Genomic DNA, 22,507 nt, shown 5'->3' with positions numbered 1-22,507 from the left:
GCGGACGACTCACACGGACATCGGCAAATAACGCCACCCCGGAATCTGTAAGCAAATGGAATATTGTTCTAATTTAGAATCTATGTCATGGGCCCCGCGGTGGTGTAGCGGTCTACGCACTGGCCACTAGTGCATACTGCCCACCGGGGCCGGGGTTCGTATCCCGGCTCGCCAGATCCAGATATGGCCGAGGCACACGGGAAGCGGCATATTGGGCGGCCGCTTCCGAGGGCGGTATAGGAGTATTTCTGGACAAGGATCCGTCGCGCAACACCGCCCCCTGGGTGCCGGAATAACGGTGCTGGGCTCGAGGAGCCAGTCAGCTAGTCTGCCTGGCGGCCTCTTCTGGGACTGCCGGCCACGGGGTCGTGCGGCGGATCCTATGCAATAGGCAGGGGATAATTGGATGCTAGGTTGGGTTCAATTGGCTACCAAATTGGGTGAAAAAGGGGATAAAATCTGAAAAAACAAACAAAACAAAACAAAAAAGAATCTATGTCATGGTATTTGATGTACTGTACATGACCACAGATTGCGTAGTTGTAGGCATCTAGTGATTTTTATGCTCTCAATTTCTCACGGGCCTACACGCTAGGCAATGCAAACTTGAATGGCCAGGTAATGGATTGGAACAATATCTCGTTAACTCCGACCACTCCCCCAGATTTGTTTGTTTAAAGAATAAATATATTAACGCTTTATTAATGCAAGTGCAATCGGGCTAATGTTACTCATTCTCGCAGTTCCAAATGAATGAACGTTGAAGCGCTTGTATCTCAAAATGTGGCGTGCAGCCCGACAGGCGCACATATCACGCGCACCCCTGCGCTTTCAGAGCTTGTTTTCTCGTCGGAATTCGACGTTTGGAGACGAACGACAGACGTCGAATCCTGACGGCTGCCGTGTGAGACCAGGTTGATATAACATATCACAGATATTACACACTAGACAATTAAAAAGCGAAAATGCTATAAAACAAGCTAAGAGACAATGAGGTCTGTGGTGTCAAGTGCAAATAAAGACAACAATCTTAAGAAAATAAAAACAACTATAAAAGCAAGCTAAAAGACATGAGGTCAGTGGTGTTATAATACTATAATACTATAAAAATATATAAATGTATAAATAGGCACTTAGAATAGAGTTATTGCACATTTCTATTGCACTTTTTCCCCTGAAGATAAACATTTATGAACATGTCTTATGTCTATTGTTCAGTGTTCTGATGGTCCATGGGTAGAAACTGTTGGACAGCCTGTTTGTTCTAGCCTTTATACTCCTGTACCTCACTCCAGAGTGCATCAGGCTGAACAGGTGGTGACCAGGGTGGAGGTGGTCTTTAAGAATCATTCCTGCTCTGGAGAGGCACCGAGAGCGTGCCACGTCATCCAGGGAGGGCAGGGGACAGCCGATTATTTTTTCCGCTGACTTCACCACTCTCTGCAGTCTCTTTTTGTCCACTACTTTGCAGCCAGCATACCATGCTGTGATGGAGAATGTCAGCACACTCTCAATGATGGAGTGGTAGAAGGTTACCAGCAGCTTCTCCTCCACCCTGTTTCTTTTGAGAACTCTCAGGAAATGGAGTCGCTGCTGGGCCTTCTTTACCACCGCTGTGGTGTTGGCTGACCAGGTGAGGTCCTCTGAGATATGTAGATTTGCTGTAGAATAATACTGTGAATTGAAATGATTTCACTAGCCTACTTCAGTACAAGTACAGTACACTGAGTCTATGGAAAACCTACACTAGAGAAGTGTCCACACCTCTGACCTGAAATTTGTGTTACAGAATGAGGAGGTGAGAGGTTCTGAGAGATGACACCTTGATGAGAGTCACCAGCACTTCAGGTATTTCTCATTGTCATTGTATAAGCAATTCTATTTTATGAAGATAGTAGTAGGCTATTTCGTAAAAGTGGTGTTGGTAACAGTGGGCAATCATTTTAAATGTACTGTCTTCTTTTTTTATTACAGCTTTGATGCCCAGATGGGATGGGAAGGAACTACGCCGAAGTCCCACTAGATGCTTTATGGACTATAATCAAATCAAATCAAATCACATTTTATTTGTATAGCGTATTATTTGTATTGATGCAACTCAATGCGCTTCACATACTGACAGAGCCGCAAGCAGGCAAAAGTAAAAAACCTGTACACTATGTAGCCAGGAAAATTCCCTTGCAGCCCTCTACACATAGAGCGACTACTAACCAGTTTGCCTACCAGCACCCAGCGGTGGACCCCCCCCCCTGGGGAGCACACACACCCAGTCCGCCCGGCCCAGCCAAGCAAGCACAGACCATAAAAGGCCCCGCACAAGGACGGCCAAGCAGGTGCCCCGGCGGCGGAACAGACCAGGCACACGGGGCATCCGGGGGCCCCCAAATGATAAATGCATGTGCACACGGACAACATTATAGTTTTTGACCATTCTATTATTGTATTGCTCAATTGTATCTTGCCAAATGTTTTCCATTGCCATGAATTTTACTCTCTTGTACTTGTAATGGGATGTAATAAACTTTTGGCACACATGGCAATAAAAAATCATGAATCTTGAATTATTATTATTATTATTATTATTATGATTATTGTTTAGCTATTTAAACGTGTCAGCCCTGCAATTTAGTTTCCTGAGGGTTAGCTGACACCCCCACTGACAGGTAGATAATGACAGGTAGGCCCAATCCCGATCTCTTTTTTACCACTTCGGCTCATTTTGGAGTCACTCGTTTTGGAGTCACTCGTTTTGGAGTCACTCGTTTTGGAGCCATAGCCGTAGTGGTTCCCCGGGGGAAATGGGACAACCCTTCACGACGTCATCCGTAGTGTAATGAATGGGTTAATTCATAGTCAGGACAGCGCATGCGCCTTAGAGAGAGTTCGTGATATACCAGTAGGTGACTGACAGGTGTCGAGAGAACCGAAGTAAACTGGTTATACCTTTGTTGAACCCAGACTCAAGTGTCTTATTATTCTATGTTCAAGTGACATTACACGTAGTATCGTAGAAAAGCATTGATGCTTGCGATTCATTCACAACTTGAATGAACTTGAACGCTATCAATCGATCAAACAAGTCATCAAATAAAAAAGAACAATGCTTCATTATCAGACCATGACAGAATAAGCTCTAACCTGTATGAAACCTGTGCTCCAGTGGTGTAGTCTAGGTGATACGCAGGACTATGCCGTATACCCACTAGGAAAGGCCAAGGATTTCCATATACATGTACCCACTTAAAAATGTGTGAGGATACGTAACGGCGTTTTGTGACAGAACTTTCACTTTCATTCATAAAATTCACCCCGTCTGTGTTACGAAGCGCTTGACTTTTGGACCATTGGGACTGACTATAGCGTCATATACCATCAACGGGGGGAAACATGAAATATGTCAAAATTCAGCACTATCATGCGCAGATCAGCCTTATAACATGTAATTTATATATATATATATATATATATATTACAGCACAGATATATTTGTATGGCGTTACGAAATCCGATGTGACAGGAACACTGCATTAATTAACTACATGTCCTTGATGAGTCTCCCGCTCACTGCCCTCCATCAAAAATGGCACATCCATCGATAATATTACATAATAACAACTGCTCGGATTAGATTGCGAGTTGTTTTGGTATAATAAGTGCCGCAATACAGATAGCGTCATATACCACCAAGGGGAGGGGGGGGGAATTTGCGCCTATCATGCACATATCAGCCTGTGGATAGATAACTTTAGATAGATAACTTTACATTAAATATGTCTACCATCATCCGCTGTCAAACACCACAATTGATTTTTAAATAAACATGATTGTACATCTCTGTAATCGCGCACCGATGTATTTATATGGGGAAGGCTGTGCTTGACGATTCCATTGGACTGACGCCGGGCAGAGGAATCAAATCAAATCAAATCAAATTGTATTTGTATAGCGCATTTCTTACAAGATGCAACTCAATGCGCAACTCACTGTCGCCCTGTGACAAACGCGCAGATATCTCCGGTGTCCTGCTTTGATAGTCTAATGCAGCGGTTCCCAACCTTTTTGGACTCACGGCCCACTTTACAAATCTCTACAGTATTCGCGGCCCACCTAGTGCGCGAAGCGTGTAAAGAAAAGGTATATAATGCATTGAAATGACATTAGTACATCAGACATTAGACATTAGACATCAGACATGGAAATATGTCAATGCGCGGCTGTCATGCACAAATCAGCTTGTAACGTTAGACACACAGCACATCGGCATAATAACGTTTTGTTGTTGTTGTGCTTGTTATAAAGAAAAGGTCTGTTGGGATGTGTGTTCTCATGTATTAGGATGAGTGTACATTCATGGTACATATTTGTGTTGTAGTGCCTTGTACACATTTATTGTAAAGGTTATATTGTTATCTGTACATGTGACATGTGTAACACGTGACGTTTATGCATATACTGTATATATATATATATATATATCACGTGACGTTTAGGTATAAATATCCGTTTTGGCGCAGATGTTGCATCAGACAAGTTGATGGATACCACAGTATTGAGGAGTTTGCTGGTGCTGTGAAAATTTTGGTAAATAAACCAATAATATGAACATGTGAGTGTGATAGTTCTTCTTTGTATATGGACGAGGATAATATAATATTGCACATTGAGATGGCGGATCAAGAAACTGAACGTCTTACAGGTTATGGGCCCAGGCGTGGTGGTACCTCAGGAGGAAAATGGCAGAGACTCGTTTTTGACGGAGATGAAAACAACTACGAACTTTGGGAAGTGAAGTTTCTCGGCCACATGAGAATGATGGGATTAAAAGACACGATACTCTGCACCAGGAATGAAGGTCCAGATCCAGAAAAGAACGAAGAATGCTACGCAGAGCTAATCCAATTCCTGGACGACAAGAGCCTATCGTTGGTTATGAGAGAGGCGGCAGATGATGGCAAGAAAGCACTTGAAATACTACGAAGTCATTACGCCAGTCAGGGTAAGCCAAGGATTATTGCCCTGTATACAGAACTAACGTCACTAAAGAAAGAGTCTGGAGAAACTGTGACAGATTACATCATCCGAGCTGAAAAGGCAGTAACTTCCCTAAGAAATGCAAAAGAAATTATTGGTGACGGACTAATTATAGCCATGATTCTAAAGGGACTTCCAGAGGCGTACAAGCTTTTCGCCATTCATACAACACAGAGCAGTGATGAACTGACGTTCACTCAGTTTAAAAGTAAGCTACGGAGCTACGAGGAGACAGAAAAGTTTGACACTAAAGTTTGACACTAAGTTTGACACTAAGAAAAATCAGACAACGTCATGAAAGTAAACATAGCATCGGTGACATGTTACGGATGCGGAGGCCAGGGACACATAGCAAGAGAGTGTCGTCAGCAAGGAACCAGTGTAGCTCAGAAGAGAGGCAGTGTAGCTAAGTGGTGCAGCTACCATAGAAGCTCTACACACAGCGATGAAACATGTCGCAAAAAACCCCAGCAGAAAGATGACGCAAAACAGACTGCGGACAGACGAGAAGGTGAGGAAGAACATACTTTTGTATTCACAGTCAGTCAAGGATTCCTCCCAGACACTATTAGAAGAAACGGACTAATGGTAGACTGCGGAGCTACATCCCACATCATAACAGAGGAAAACAAGTTCACGAGATTTGACGAGACCTTTGACCCGAAGTCACACTACATGGAACTAGCTGACGGAACCAGGATGAACAACGTGGCAGTGAAACGGGGCGATGCAGAGGTGTTCTTACAGGACTCAGAAGGAAGATGCGTCGGAGTCACACTGAGGAATGCGCTATTCATACCATCCTACCCACAGAGCATACTCTCCGTACAAGCAGCCACAACTGACGGAGATAAGGTGACCTTTCAAGAAGGACAGAACATGCTCATCAACAGAGATGGAGCCGTTTTCCGCATAGAGCAGTATGAGAGACTGTACTACTTGGAAACGGTAAATGATGAAACATGTGTTGATTATTCAGTAAATGATATGATGTCCAGAGACAAAGTGAACTTGACTTGTGATGTAAAAACATGGCATGAAATTATGGGTCATTGTAATGTAGATGATGTGTTGAAATTACCAAAGGTGGTAGAGGGTAAGAAGATCACAGGTAACACTAAGATAGACTGTAGTGTCTGTACTGAAGGGAAATTTACCAACATCAGAAATAGGAAACCTGACGCAAAAGCTAGTGCACCCCTAGAGTTAGTACATACTGACTTAGCAGGTCCTATTGACCCAACTTCTCAAGATGGACATAAATATGCGATTGCATTCACAGATGATTTCTCAGGGGCAGTGTCAGTTTATTTCCTTAAAAACAAGAGTGAGACAACATTAGCAACTGAAAGATTCCTTGCAGACAGTGCACCATATGGCCAAGTCAAGTGCATAAGATCAGATAATGGTACGGAATTCACAAGCAATTATTTTCAGTCACTGCAAAAACAGCCCGGCATACCTAGTATACAAACCACATACAGGAAAGGTATCAAAACACAGACTAGTAAAATTCATTAGAAAGAACAGTGCGGAACAACATACTCAAACTGATGAGGATGATACAGAACTCCAGACACATATTGGCAGAACATCTGGTAGTGAGAACAGCACTCATGTGCCACTCCAACAGGGTGAAGAGAGCACAGGGAGTCAGGTTCTAGAGGGGAGTGATGAGACTGTAAATACAGATACAGACGAACATGATGAAAACAATGCAGATTCACAACCTAGTCATAGTGAAAAGCATCGCTATCCAAAAAGAGACAAGAGGGCCCCACAATACTTAAGATAGATAGATAGATAGATAGATACTTTATTTATCCCCGTGGGTAACATAGACACTCTTATAGTAGGTAACATAGACACTCTTAGTTTAGTTTAGTTTAGTTTATTTATTTAGCACACAAGAAATTGTGCAAGGAGGGAACGAAGCCCAGAAGGCTTGTACAGAGTTCCACTCCACGTCAATATCATTGTTTCAAATAAAACTCATGGGACACTTACTGCACGTCAATAGGAGAAAAGAAACCACAAACAAAATCATATCCATCGGGCAGAAAGGTAGGATAGCACATACAGACACACAAGACAAAAAAAAAAAAAAAAAAAATAGATACAAGGATGGTAAGATTAGTAAAAAAATAAACATAGATTTCCATCTAGCCCACCTTTCAACAGGAAAAATATGCCGTATTTTTGCATTGTATTTTGTGTTACACGTGTATTGCATTCCGATGTGTGTATTGCATTCCGATGTGTGTATTGCATTTAAATGTGGCACGATCCACCCTCCATAGAGTTAGGTACGCTTAAAATAGCTTACAACGGCTACTAGCATAAAGAAATGTCTGATTGTTGCGTGTTCGGTTGTCAGAATCGATATTCCACGACTATCGGACTCAAGTTCTACCGAATTCCATCAGGATCAGACCATTTCCGAGCAACAGGCGGCGTCAACTGGACTGAGGACAAGATTTTAAAAAAATGCTTGTGCATGTGCCGCCCATTTTATATCAGGTAAAGTATTGTAGCAACCGTGTAATAATATGTTCATTATTGTTGCAATTCATGCTCAGAAATTCAATGTTAGCACTGTTACTGTGAGCTGTGTTGTGTGCAAATGCATTCCTGTGATTGGTGGAGGTCACGGGGGGGGGGGGGGGGTTGCGTTGAGGAAAGGAGAGCAATTAGTTTGCAATTAAACGCACGGATTGTAAGACAACCTATCTTGTCTTTGGCTTGGGAGGACTTCTGATTTCAAGACATAAAAGTCTGAATCTAGGGAATATTGCACTACGGTCATATTATGTTTAGGTGCACCGGAAGAGGAAATAGATAGACTGTTCTAATGTTTACACCTGCGTTCGCCCTGCTCAGGACTTGTTTAATTATTGTCATTTCATTAAAGCAAATGAACAAATGGAATATTGTTCTTATTTATAATTAAACAACGTGATGCAGTCAAGCAGACAAATCCAGCAAAGAGGAAGACGCATGTATTCGCGGACGACTCACACGGACATCGGCAAATAACGCCACCCCGGAATCTGTAAGCAAATGGAATATTGTTCTTATTTAGAATCTATGTCATGGTATTTGATGTACTGTACATGACCACAGATTGCGTAGTTGTAGGCATCTAGTGATTTATATGCTCTCAATTTCTCACGGGCCTACACGCTAGGCAATGCAAACTTGAATGGCCAGGTAATGGATTGGAACAATATCTCGTTAACTCCGACCACTCCCCCAGATTTGTTTGTTTAAAGAATAAATATATTAACGCTTTATTAATGCAAGTGCAATCGGGCTAATGTTACTCATTCTCGCAGTTCCAAATGAATGAACGTTGAAGCGCTTGTATCTCAAAATGTGGCGTGCAGCCCGACAGGCGCACATATCACGCGCACCCCTGCGCTTTCAGAGCTTGTTTTCTCGTCGGAATTCGACGTTTGGAGACGAACGACAGACGTCGAATCCTGACGGCTGCCGTGTGAGACCAGGTTGCTGGTGAACACCAGAATAACTATGCACCACGACAGTCAATAAAAAACTGACAAAGAAAAATAAAAGAAACGAGGTGGCCATAGATAGTATGAGTGGCCTAGGCTATCTGTAACTTTACCACAACAGTCAATGAAATCAGACTATTAAGCAGTGGCGGGCGGTGCATTTCACACCTAGGCCTTCAGTGATGTCCGACACATTCCTACCTGAATTATTCTACCTCTTAATACCATCGTTATGACGCCATGGCTCTAGAAACTAGACAGAAACACAGTATAACCGGGCGTTGCATCACCTTAACATAGTCAGACAAGTACAACAGAGTTATATTAATATTTCCGAAGCATTTTTAATCAATAAATCCGCATTTACAATGAAGAGTGTTAAACTAACATCTTTAAGATCGCTACATTACCCACGTCTGTCGTCTCGTCCACCATAATAGCGACAAAGGGTGCCTTTTTAATCTCCATTTTGATCTCTTCTTCCATCACTTCAGCAATAGCAAAAATCAGGTCGTTTTGTATTTTGCCTGACGTCCCAGTAAACACTTTGTTTGTGGACAGGTGGTAATGTAAATCTGGGTTGTTTTCAGCCAGAAAAGAAAGAAGCTCAACGTAGTTTCCTCTGTTTGTGGACTTGGCGCTTTCATTGTGTCCCCTAAATGAAAGTTATTGTTTACCCAAAAACAGGACACAATCGATCAGTATTATCGATCAGTCAACGAAAGCTTTCGTTGTAAGGCTCCGTTTCCCTGCGCACTTTCAAAAGTTTCACATCTACCGGCATAGTTCCGCATCTCAATAGTGAATATCAATAGTGCGTATCAATAGTGCGTAGCAATAGTGCGTATCCAATCAAAAGACGTGCTGGGTGCTGACATCATTGAGCCTTACAGCAGGCGCCGTTGTTGCTTTTGCTCGCATCTACGTAGATTTACTAGGTACGCCACAGGTTTTCTTGTTCCAATGTTAAGTTACAGGTCGAATCCGCAGCACCGTTTAATGTGAAGGCGGGCAGATTTTTGAGCCCCCTAGCAACACATTTTGATTGGATAAAAGCTCTAACATAAAGGCCAGCCCTCCAAATCTCAATCGGAGACTGGAAGCAGCGCAACCAAGAGGAAAGCTATGAAATGAAGAGAATAGACTATGGGGAATCATTAATACATATTTGTGGAAAATATATATTAAAATAAAATGTATATTCTGATGATGTTTAGGCCAGCAGAGAAGGCCTTGCTGGCCCTGACGGCACACCACTGCTATTAAGTTAGCATTAAGTTAACATTACTCACCCCTGCCCTAATTTAGTAGTGACTTATGAACACTACAAGTCCATTTCACTTCTTTATGTGTCGCTCAAAGTGGGTCACTGCCTCCTCCGGGGTATCAAACGAGAACTCCTTGCCCCCATACGACAGCCAGAGTCGGGCAGGGAACGCAGTCCATACTTCACATCGGGGTAGTCACAGAGCCTCCGCTTGACATCTCCGTAACTCGCCCGCTGTTTCGCCAGAGTGGATGACGTATCCGGTTGTTAAGTCTGACGTCAAAAGTGACGTTTAGCCATTTCCGGGTCCAAACCAGAAATTCCCCGCACCAGAGTACCAGTGTACTACAGCGGTAGAATGACAGATTAATCGTTTTTTAGACTCGGATCTATTCATACAACAAGGGACACAGCACTTTCCCGTTTTCTCCATATTGTCAGGGTATTTGAGCCTCGGAAAAGCGCTATATAAATATAATTAATTATTATTATTATTTCGGCATTTCGAAGACAGCGCCTCAGCCAACTTTGGACCCGGAAACACGTCACGACTTAACAACCGGTAGTCCTGGTAGATGTAAAAGCGCTGTCCTTGGTAGTCTAGTGTAGAGTTGCGTGCCCGTTGTAGGATCTCGTTTTTCACGTGAAAGAAATGTACTCGCAGAATGATTTCACGAGGTCTGTCCCTTGTGCCCGCTGTGTTGGGTGGTTTGGCCGGGGAGATGCGGTGACAACGGTCAAGGAGAGGCTTGTCATCCAGTGATAGCGCGTCCTGCAGTAGCCCCGCTATGAACTCGGTAGGACGAGGGAGCTCCACGTTTTCTTTAAGTCCGGAAATCCTGAGATTATTTCTGCGTGAACGTCCCTCCAGGTCCTCACATTTCTGTTGTACATCCTTCAATTCAAGTCTCACCTCTCTGTCCAGGGTTGTATTGTCGTCTGAGGTGGCAGTGGCAGCCTCTTCAAGGTCCCGCATCTTAGTGGAGTGTGTTTCCATTGTTTCCGACAGTGAGAGGATGGCAGGGCGAACCTCTTCTTGCAAACGCATAATGTCCCCTCTTAGCAGTTGTGTAACAGTCTCTATTCGTCCATCAATAATAGCACAAAGATCCGTTTTGAGAGTGGAAATGTCTGACTTCAATTCCGACCGCATGTTGGCAATTGCCTTGAGAATGTTAGCTTCAGAGTCAGCCTTGTCAACACGTCTATTCGCCATTTTGGAATCGTCTGGTGCTTGAGCTAGCCCGTCTTCGTCGCGTGTTGTTCCACTTCTCAGTAGCATCTACGACTATCTGGTATGACCAAAATGTTCTCCAGCACTTAATAAAGCATGTACTGTGATAATATATGAACAAATAAAACCATATAACTGCGAAACTCGCTCAATTATTTGCATATCAACGGGAGCTGTGGAAAAACACGTCAGTCGCTCATTGCGCCCCCAAGCTTGTGTCTCTGCACCTGTCTGGACCAGTCTTATAGTGTTCACCACTATAAAACTCTGCCAGGATGAGTTCCAGTTCTGAGTACCTTTGCCCTCAGTAAGGTGGCTGATCATGACATGGTTGGGTCGTCCTGAATACTCGGCAGCGTGAGTGACCAGCGCCTCACGACCCACCTCCACACCGTTCAGCACCACGGCGGGCCGGGAACCGATGTACAAGCTGAACACGTTTCCATAGCGCCCTGACAGCTGAGAGAGAGAGAGAGATTGAGTGAGAGAATGAGAGAGATAGTGAGTGAGAGAATGAGAGAGATAGTGAGAGAGTGAGAGAGAGAGAGAGATTGAGTGAGAGATTGAGTGAGAGAGAGATTGAGAGAGAGATTGAGTGGTTGAACCACTTGTTATGTTTACATGTGTTTACATGTGAATTACTCGCTGTGTTTGTGAACAAAAGGAATTCCTAAATCAACTGAGACCACTTGACTTTTAGTGTTTCGGGTACATTGTGCCACAGGTGAATGGGCACACCTAGCAGACATCCTGTCTGCGATCAAATCAACACACCCTTTTTCCCTTATTATTGTCCATCGGACACCCCTCTTCATGTCATCATGAGTGTGAGACGCGTCGTCATCCACACGAGACCAGGAAGTGCTCTTCTTCTGTGGTGTCAGTGCTACGGTAAAACGAGTGAAAGAGGTAGAGACCTCCAGTATATAAAAGACTGCTTGAGCCTATCGACTAGAGCAGCAATGTTTGCCTTGAATACGTCTGAGTGCTTTCTTGTCACCTTTACTCCTAAATATGTCAACTGGTCTTGGACCACTCTGAACTGAAAGTGGGAAAATGAGCTATTCACGGCAGCATTGTTTATTGGGAACAGTTCACTTTTCCCAACATTCAACTTATACCCTGACACTTTGCCAAAAGCTTCCATAACAGATAAGGCTTTAGGGAGGGAGGCATTTGGATTAGAAATAAACCAAAGTAGATTGTCAGCGTATAAAGACAGCTTAAGATTGAAAGTCCCACGAGAGATACACTGAATACCATTGTTAGCCCGTAGTGCTACGGCGAGGGGCTCGACCGCGAGGGCAAATAAAATGGGAGACAAAGCGCATCCCTGTCTCGTGCCACGTTGGAGAGAGAAATACTCTGAAGAAATGTTATTCGAACGCACTGACGCCATAGGGGAGGAATATAGAGTCTTGATCCACATCACAAATTTGGGGCCAAATCCGAATCTTGGAAGGGCGTTTATCAAATTGTCCCACTCAATGCGGTCGAACGCCTTCTCCGCATCAAATGATACCACTACCTCAGGATCCTTTGATGCGGGGGAGTATAACACATTGAGGAACCGTCGAATGTTGAAAAAGGAATGTCTATTACTAATAAATCCTGTTTGGTCAGAATGTATTACCTCATGCAGAGGGCCTTCCATACGTTTTGCTAGGAGCTTTGTCAGAATTTTATAGTCCGAATTTAGGAGGGATATAGCTCTGTAGGATCCGGGCTCCAGTGGGTCTTTATTTTTCTTTAAGAGCAGAGAGATAGATGCCTGAAAAAAGGTAGGCGGAAGAGTCATATTTTCCAGGCACTCTGCAAATAATAAAGATAGAAATGGGGAAAGCTGTTTGGAAAATGCCTTATAAAATTCATTTGGAAAGCCATCTGGGCCAGCCGCCTTCCCACTTTTCATAGAAGATATGGCAGCCTCTATCTCTTCAGAGGAGAATTCCTGTTCTAAACTATCATGAGAGTTTTTACTAATCGATGGGATATTAAGGCCATTAAAGAATGAGTTAATCACTTGAGGGTCCTGAGAAGATTCTGAAGTATAAAGAGATGCATAGAACTGCTTAAAACGATTGTTTATTTCCTCATGAACAACAGTAGTGGCGCCAGAATTAGTCCTTATTTGAGGAATAATACGTGCTGCTTCTGACTTGCGAATCTGATGAGCAAGCAATTTACTGGTCTTGTCACCTTGTTCATAAATCCTATAGCGGGCCTGTTGAAGCAAACGCTCTACATGTACCGTCGAGAGACTGTCATATTCCGATTGGAGCAGAAGACGTTGTGTGTATAGATCTGGTGAAGGGTCTGTTGCATATCTTCCATCAAGTGTAGCAATTAAATTGCTTATGTCACAAAGTTGTTGTGTGTGCGCCTTATTAACTGAGGCTCCATAGGCAATGGATTTACCACGCAGATAGGCTTTAAGAGACTCCCATATAATAGAGTAAGACATGCCTGGATTTGTATTAATTTCTAGAAATAAAGGGATTTCTATAGACATCATCTGAATAAATGTTGTCAGAGAGCAAGAGTAAGTTAAGACGCCATTGGTAGCACCTAGGGGTCAGTTGTGGAAATGTCAATTTAAGAACAACGGGAGCGTGGTCTGAGATAACAATGCTCTTGTAACTAGAGTCCTGAAGGTTGGGTAAAAGTTGTTTGTCCATGAAGAAATAATCAATGCGGGAAAAGGTATGGTGCACATGGGAAAAAAATGAATATTGTCTAGCTGATGGATGTAGAAAGCGCCATGCATCGCACAGGCCATATTTCTGGAGAAACATCTGAATTAATAATGCACATTTCGACGGACCAGTGACCCTCTGGGAGGACCTATCTAAAGCTGGGGACATAACCAAGTTGATGTCACCCCCCTAACATGAGTGAGTGTGAATCCAAATTTGGAATAGTAGATACAAATGCGGATATGAAATTTGTAACGTCCCAATAGGGAGCATATAAATTGGCCAAAACAAGTGGAGTGGAAAATAACTTCCCTGTGACTATAACATATCTCCCTTTGGAGTCCGTAATAACATCTGACGCAATAAATGGTGTGGATTTATTAACCAAAATGGCAGCACCTCTTGATTTATGATGAAAGTTAGAATGAAATAATTGACCTACCCAGTCCTTGCGGATTCTAAAGTGATCACTTAAATTAGCTTCTCTGAGACCAAGTTTGATGAATCAATCAAAGACCCAGAGATTGAAATAGTTAACTACACAGTCATCAGAAACGACAGGAACAGGTATGGGGGTGGTGTCTGCATGTACATTCACAACGATATTATCTTTAACACCCGGTATGACCTGAATCGTGACAAATTAGAATCTGTTTGGGTTGAAATTATCTTTAACAAAGCAAAACCGGTGCTGGTTGGTACTATCTACAGACCTCCCGATCAGAATGATTTCTATGATATTCTTGAGGGGTGCTTGGATGACGTTGACTGTGTGGAAAAGATTCTTATTGGGGATTTGAACACGGACATGCTCAGAAATGAAGCATCCGTTTTCAAATCCTTCACTAGGTTTTCTGAATTACACGGTCTCCGTCAACAAATTACCAAACCCACTAGGGTGTGTATTTCTACTCAAACCACCATAGATCTCATTCTAACATCGGATGAGTCCAAAATCTCCAAGAGTGGGGTTATTGTATGTGGGCTAAGTGATCATTACATGATCTTTTGCACTCGTAAAAAACATAAACCCAAGGCTGGCGGTCATAAAACTGTAACCACTAGATCCCTTAAATCCTATTCTAGTGAGGCCTTAAACCATAAACTGGAGAATCAAGACTGGTTAGATGAACTAAAATGCACACAGGTTGAAGAGGCATGGCTAGGTTTCAAAACCAAATTCCTAAATATTATTGACAGTATAGCCCCCATGAGAACCACCAGGGTTAAAGCCCGATCGGAACCATGGATGAATTCGGACATTCTAAATGCTATGAAAGTCAGAGACCTAAAATGCTCTGAAGTTCAAAAATGCAAATCAAAATTAGTGAAACACTTAAACGAAGATCACAAAACCCACTTTGAGAAAATTAAAAAACAATGCAACAAACTATGCAATCAGGTAATTACCATGACCAAATCTGCTAAGAAAGAATACCTCGATAACAAAATCGAAGAAAACTTAAACAAACCACGTGACCTTTGGAAGCTACTTAATAGCCAACTAGGTTGCAGTCAAAAACTCAAAACCAGGTCTACAAACATCAGCATAAAATCTGGAGATTCTCTCCTTACAGACAAGCTGGATGTGGCTAAGTGCTTAAACACTTTCTTTACAACCATAGCCACTAAATTAATTAACAATCTACCACCCCACTCAGGGCGTTATGGTGTAGAGCACATCCGTGCGTTCTACAATAAACTGGGTGTACGCAAAGATGATTTTAAACTCTCCATGGTGTCAAACGATGAGGTGTTTAAAAAGCTGGGCGCTCTACACTCAGAAAAGGCCACGGGCCATGACAATATTCCAGCCAGATTTCTAAAAGACTCAGCTGCCTCCATTACCCCAATCATCACCCACATAATAAACCTCTCCATCAAACAGGGACACGTCCCCCTTGACTTTAAAATAGCAAGGGTAACCCCACTGTATAAAAAAGGAAGCAAATTAGACCCAGGCAACTACCGACCTGTTTCTATTCTTAATTCCATCTCGAAACTTATGGAAAAAATAGTTTATGAACAGGTTGATAGGTACCTTACTGAAAAAAATCTGATGTATGAATTTCAATCAGGATTCAGAACATCCCATTCCACTGACACATGCCTTCTCTATTTGAACGACCACATCAACCATGAGGTGGACTCGGGCAAGTACTGCGGCATGGTCATGCTGGACCTCCAGAAGGCCTTCGACACAGTAGATCACCCTATTGTTAGATAAACTGAAAGCAATTGGGTTCGATAGAACATCGGTGAGCTGGATGCAATCCTACTTAGAGGGGAGGGAACAGGTGGTTAGTGTGAACGGAACACTGTCCCCCCCCCTCCCAGTGACCTGCGGCGTTCCACAAGGAAGCATATTGGGACCTTTACTGTTCCTAATATATGTGAATGACATGTCATCAGCATGTGATTGCAATTTGTTCCTGTTCGCGGATGACTCGGCTCTGCTGGTCTCTGACAGGGACATATTGCAGGTGGAAAAAGCGCTAAGCACCGAACTGAGTAGAATCTGCATCTGGCTAGCTGACAATAAACTATCAATACACCTAGGTAAAACTGAAACCATCCTATACGGATCCCCATCTAAACTCAGAAAGGCTGAACATTTTAAAATAAAAGTGGGTAACATTAATATCACAAGAAAAGAGGATATTACATACCTGGGCTCCATCTTAGAGGCAAATCTTTCCGGAGATAAAATGGCAGCAAAAGTAATCAAAAAAGTGAACCATAGAACTAGATTCTTGTACAGGATATCCTCACTTGTCAGTAAAAACACACTGAGGACCCTATCAGGAGCTCTCATTCAATGTCACTTCGACTATGCCGTAACATCATGGTACTATAGAACCACAAAGGCCCATAAAACAAGACTCCAGACAGCCCAAAATAAACTGGTTAGGCTTCTGCTAGGCCTCAACCCTAGGACACATCTAACCGCTGCTAATTTTTTGAGCCTTGATTGGCTACGAGTAGTTGACAGAGTGCAGCAGCTTGCACTGGGCCTGGTCTTCAAGATACGCTACACCACAAAGACACCCAAGTACCTGTCAACATACTTCCAAAATGTGAACAACGTCCACACATACAACACCAGAGGAAGCTCCACGAACCACGTTCAACCGCGTTGCACCACAAACAAGGGGTTAAACTCGTTTGCAAACTATGCAGTAAAAATGTGGAACGCCCTTCCTATAATCTTAAAGGAGTGCAAAACACTGCCCACCTTCAAAACCACTCTCAAAAAACATTTACAGGAGGCTGCAATCCGTAACTGGACCCTCTAAATCAAAAATCAGATTAAAAGACCCGAACTACCCACTGTACATACTTTGTGTTTTGTCCCCCGCCCCCACCTGTGGTGGATGTCCCCACCTGTCCTACCCGCTGTACATACCTGATGTTTTGTTGTATTGTTCTTCCCATGATGGATGTATTTTTATCTTGTAGATAGTAATAGTTATTTGTCTGTATTATCTTGTAGATAGTACTAGTTTTTTTGTCTGTCTTACATGTAACGATGAATTGAGAATCAAGGACCCCAATTGAAATAAGCCAGTGGCTTTCTTGGGTTTTTATCCTTTTAGTTGACCTTGTATGTAATATGTACTTTCATGTACCTACTTCTGCAAATCTTCTAATAAAGTTTTCAATCAATCAATCAATGTAAGAATGCAAAATTCGCATTTAAACCCTTAAGATGGGTCATGACTCGTTTTCTTTTAACAGGATTATTTGAATGAATGAATGAATGAATGAATGAAAGCTTTATTTCGAACATGTGTAGAAAGAAATAGTTATCACAACAAAAGACAAAACAAAAACAAGAAAAAAACAAAACAAAAACAAGAAAAAACAAAACAAAACAAAAAAAACACTATTTACTTAACATGTCCGAAAAGGAGTAGGAAGAAGCATAAACGTATTTAATCCTACCCCTTCTCCAATAATCAGAGATTAATAATTAATAATCTGCAGTTGACTTCAATATTTTTTTAATATATTTTTTTAATTAAATCAAATTTATTTACATATTTACATATTGACCAACAATAGAAAACAGATAATGTAAATAAACAAATAATCTGTGGAAACAACTGGTGACTGTCAAAGCCCTTCTTCCTCCTCGTACCTGGTGAAAACCATGTTTTTATACCGCTTTTTGAACTGGGTCATGCTTGGGCACCGCTTTAGCTCCACACTCAATCCGTTCCACAGCTTCACTCCACATAATAGAAATACAAAAACGTTTTAACGTTGTACATACATAAATATGTTTTAAATGTAACTCCCCCCTCAAATTATAACTCCCATCTCTATCAAAAAACAATTTTTGAATATTCCTAGGGAGTAGGTTGTTATTTGCTTTAAACATTATTTGTGCTGTTAGAAGGTGGACCAGATCCGTGAATTTTAATGTTTTTGATTTTAAGAATAATGAATTTGTGTGATCTCTATAACCGGAATTATGAATTAACCTTATGGCTCTTTTTTGCAATATGAATAGTGATTGTAGTCTACATTTATAAGTGTTGCCCCAAACCTCCGCACAATAATTTAAATACGGTAAAAGCAGTGAGCAGTAGAGAGTGTGGAGTGATTTATGGTCCAGAACGTGTCTTGCCTTACTCAGTACTGAAATGCTTCTTGACAGTTTATTTCGGACATTTTTTATATGAGATGACCAGCTTATTCTATCATCAATTATCACACCAAGAAACTTAATTTCATGAACTCTTTCAATGTCCACACCATCTACCTGTATCTGTACTTGAGTATTCATTGTATAATTACCAAATAACATGTAGTTAGTTTTGCTTAGGTTTAATGATAATTTGTTTATGTCAAACCATCTTTTTAATTTGCACATTTCTGAAGTTATCATCTCCATTAGCTCCTTTAAATTCCCCCCAGAACAAAAAATATTTGTATCATCTGCGAATAGTACTAATTTTAATGTTTTTGATACCTTGAAAATATCATTTATATAAAGAATAAACAGTTTCGGACCCAATACTGACCCTTGGGGGACGCCACAAGCAATGTCCAAGCATGACGATGAATACATTCCCAACTTCACAAATGGTTTCTTGTCTCTTAAATAACTTCTCACCCAGTGCAATGCTACCCCCCTGATCCCATACCGTTCCAGTTTACTGATTAATATGTTGTGATTGATTGTGTCGAAAGCTTTTTTAAGATTAATAAATACTCCAACTGCATACTGTTTGTATTTACACCCTTTACATTCCAAGAAATATATTTTATATTATCTCTATCACCCTGAGCATTGGCATTAGTTCTCCCCGTCATACAACCTTGAATGGTAGTAGATACATCCCCATGAACCCACAGTCAGTGTAGTAAAGAATGATGATGTGATGTGTGAGTGAACAAAAATAAAATAAAAAAACACGATAAAGAAAAAACAAACCTAAAAAATCAAACCTGAACAGTAAGCCACCCTCCCCAACCCCCCCACCCCCTTCCCTGGCAGTACCTTCCCAACTAAGGTACAAGCCTAAGCAGAACATGTTATTTCCAATGTTGTTTGTAAAGTAAACTATCCCTTACAAACCCCTAGCTCCCTATAGGTAACGTATAGTTCACTGTCCATTCCTCTTTAAATGCCCTGTTTTCACCGTCAACTTTCCTCTTTAGACCTTTGAAGAGTGACATTATGTTTATCTTGCTAGCTAGCAGGTTAAATGTTTAGCTAACTTCACCAGACACGCAAACAACCAATCCAATAATAATGTGACCTTGTCTGGGAGGAGGGGGGAATAATTATCAGAACAAAAGTATGTTAAATAATCATTAGAATAAGTTAGGCTGCGCTACATCGTCAGTCCACACATTTATTATTCAAAAATATGGAAAAGGGTGAAACTACGTTTCAACGTTGTTGAGAATCATAACACAAACTCGCTAGTCAAGCCAAAATACTGCAACGTAATGGATTGGACTGCTACCTAGTTAACTATAACACTACTTTACATTGTTAGCAGGCTCACAAAACAAGCTGTGTTAGTTGACTAGCGATGTGTACTGTTCAGCTCTCCCTCTAGTTAGCTGAATGGGTGAATCTTCTGCTTACTCCGGCATTAATTTTTGGGGGGCCCGAAGGCCAAACTTAGTTGCCGACCCCTGGCCTATATACTTGTTTAGATGAGATTTTAGATTAGATTCAGACAATGAAATGCAATAAAAAGTGTGTCTGGAGGGATTTGAACCACCGTCTTAAAATAACGAATAAATACCATGGCAGCGGTCAATACCACTAGGCCATCGTGACGATATGACGGTTTGTAGCCTGCTGCTCATATCACCACAGTAGTAAATATTATTTTATTAAAATATGGACATATAACAATAACTGGGGCTAACTAGTATGACCTACGCATTTAATCGGTCAGCAATTTCTTGCCAAACCATTTCCCTCGCCTTGTTAATTGAGGCAGTATTACACTATTTTACATCTTATTTTTCGTCTTCATAAAGATCAATCTTCATTTCGACAGTTCGACTCTTCGGGGCTCTTTATGCCTGCGTGCACGCGCCCATATCGAGGATTTCTAAGCCGGTGTTCTATGAACACTCATGACACAAGCCTGATCCTCGTTCGAGGAATCACCTGAGGCTTGAATTCCAATCTCGAGTTGCCTGATCGCGGCATTTATTTTTATCGCCGATATACTAATCAACGTTCGTGGAATACCCCCCTGGCCGATAGCTAATAATGCAATAATAAAGAGCAAGACTTGCATGAACCTTACACACACACACATATACAGTGGGGGAAATAAGTATTTGATCCCCTGCTGATTTTGTACGTTTGCACACTTACAAAGAAATGAACAATCTATAATTTTAATGGTAGGTTTACTTTAACAGTGAAAGTCTGAATACCAACAAATCCCGAAAAAACACATTATATAAAAGTCGTTTCTTGTAGTTGGTCACCAGGTTTGTGCACATCTCAGGAGAGATGTTGGTCCACTCCTCTTTGCAGATCCGGAGGGGAGAGGGACGGAGGAGAGAGACAGAGGGACGGAGGGGAGAGAGAGAGGGACGGAGGGGAGAGAGAGAGAGATGTGTAGCCATTATTTAACTGCCCCCCACACACAATCCACTAACCTTCCTGTGTGCATTTGTGTGTCTATGACTGAGTGTGTAGGGGAGTGTGTGCGTTTTGTGTGTGTGTGTGTGTGTGTGTGAGAGAGAGTGTGAGAGTGTGAGAGAGAGAATGACAGTGTGGGATAACTGTGTGTTTTTGTGCGTGTGATACTTTGTTGGTCTGTGGTGAGCCTCATGTGAGGGAGAGAATGACAGTATGAGGAAGAGTGTGTTTGTTTTAGTGTGAGACTGTGTTGGTTTGTGTGTGTATATCTCTCGCACACTCTGCATAACAAACCAACTAACCATAACCTACCAATTAACAACCATAACATACCAACTAACAACCATAACACCAATTAACAAAGCTGAGGTCAAGTTTCCTACTCTCGTGTGTCTCCACCTCCCTTCCTCTCTGGTGCATGTAAGGTGCTCTGAAGCGTAGTCTGACTGTGGGGAGCATGGCGCGTTCTGGCCTGTAGAGGAAGCCAGACTTTTGGTGGAGAGGGTTGACGGTCTGATTACGGACAGGTGTCAGTGATCAGACTCGTTCTCTTTCATAGTATTCATTTCGTATCTCACTATGGGAACGCCCCCTGCGTGACCTCATCAGAAGCTGAATTACACTGCGCCAGCCCATTGGCTGGCCCAGGCGACGCTTGTGTCACGAGGGACGGGACCCTCCGCCTATATAAAGCGTCCGGTAGTAGGAGGAGGCAGAGACACGCGGACACTGAGAGAGGAAGAGAGAGAGAGATAGAATAACTGTTATTATTTAGGAACCTCTTCAGCCCGTCAGTGGCGGGGCTGAATCTGTCAGGACAATACAAACTCATTGAGTACACCGTTCGATAGTTATGGAGATAGACTCCAGTTCTATGAGTGGAGCGGAGCCCCATAGGGGAGCTCTGCTCCTATTGGTTTACCCGCTACCTAAAGTAGCCAATGACTGAATTTTTCAATGCCTGCGCCCGCCTGGGGTGCTATATAAAGGGGTGTACTTCGCTACCTCATTCTCCCAAACATACAAAAACAGCCGGGTTTGAACGAGTCGAAGTGGGCCAGCAGCCCTATGGGGCTCCGCTCCACTCATAGAACTGGAGTCTATCTCCATAACTATCGTTCTATATCGTGGAGCTCCGCCCCATAGGGGAGCTCTGCTCCTATTGGTTTAGGCGGAGCGAACGAGGCCAAATGTACCCCCACTGAGACTATTAATCCGTAAAACAATCTCAGCGGCACCCGGAGCTGACCACTGATGTTGGTTCAAGACAACCTTAAAAAGTTGGCCCAACCCACACGAGTCTGCTCCACTGATCTAGCCCTTACGTGAGCACGCAGGGTTGTAGATCTAACGGAACATGTCCTGGAGGAGGGTCCCCTCCCCAGGCACATCCGTAATCATCCTGACAGCACTTGAATAGCATCCCCAACCAGGGTAATCCAAGTGCCATCCCCACTACATCAGTCCTCAGCAAACTGAGGACAGAGTGAGAAAAGGATGAGGAAGAAATATCACTTACCTAACCCTTACGTTGGGTTGTTGATCTAACAGACATGTCCTGGAGGAGGGTCCCCTCCCCAGGCACATCCGTATTCATCCTGACAGCACTTGAATAGAATCCCCATGACCAGGGTA

This window comes from Nansenia antarctica (genome assembly GCF_963989245.1).
Source record: "Nansenia antarctica genome assembly, chromosome: 3".
In the NCBI taxonomy this organism is placed as follows: Eukaryota; Metazoa; Chordata; class Actinopteri; order Argentiniformes; family Microstomatidae; genus Nansenia; species Nansenia antarctica.
The sequence above is the reverse complement of the archived record's forward strand: the minus strand, read 5'-3'. Positions refer to the sequence as shown.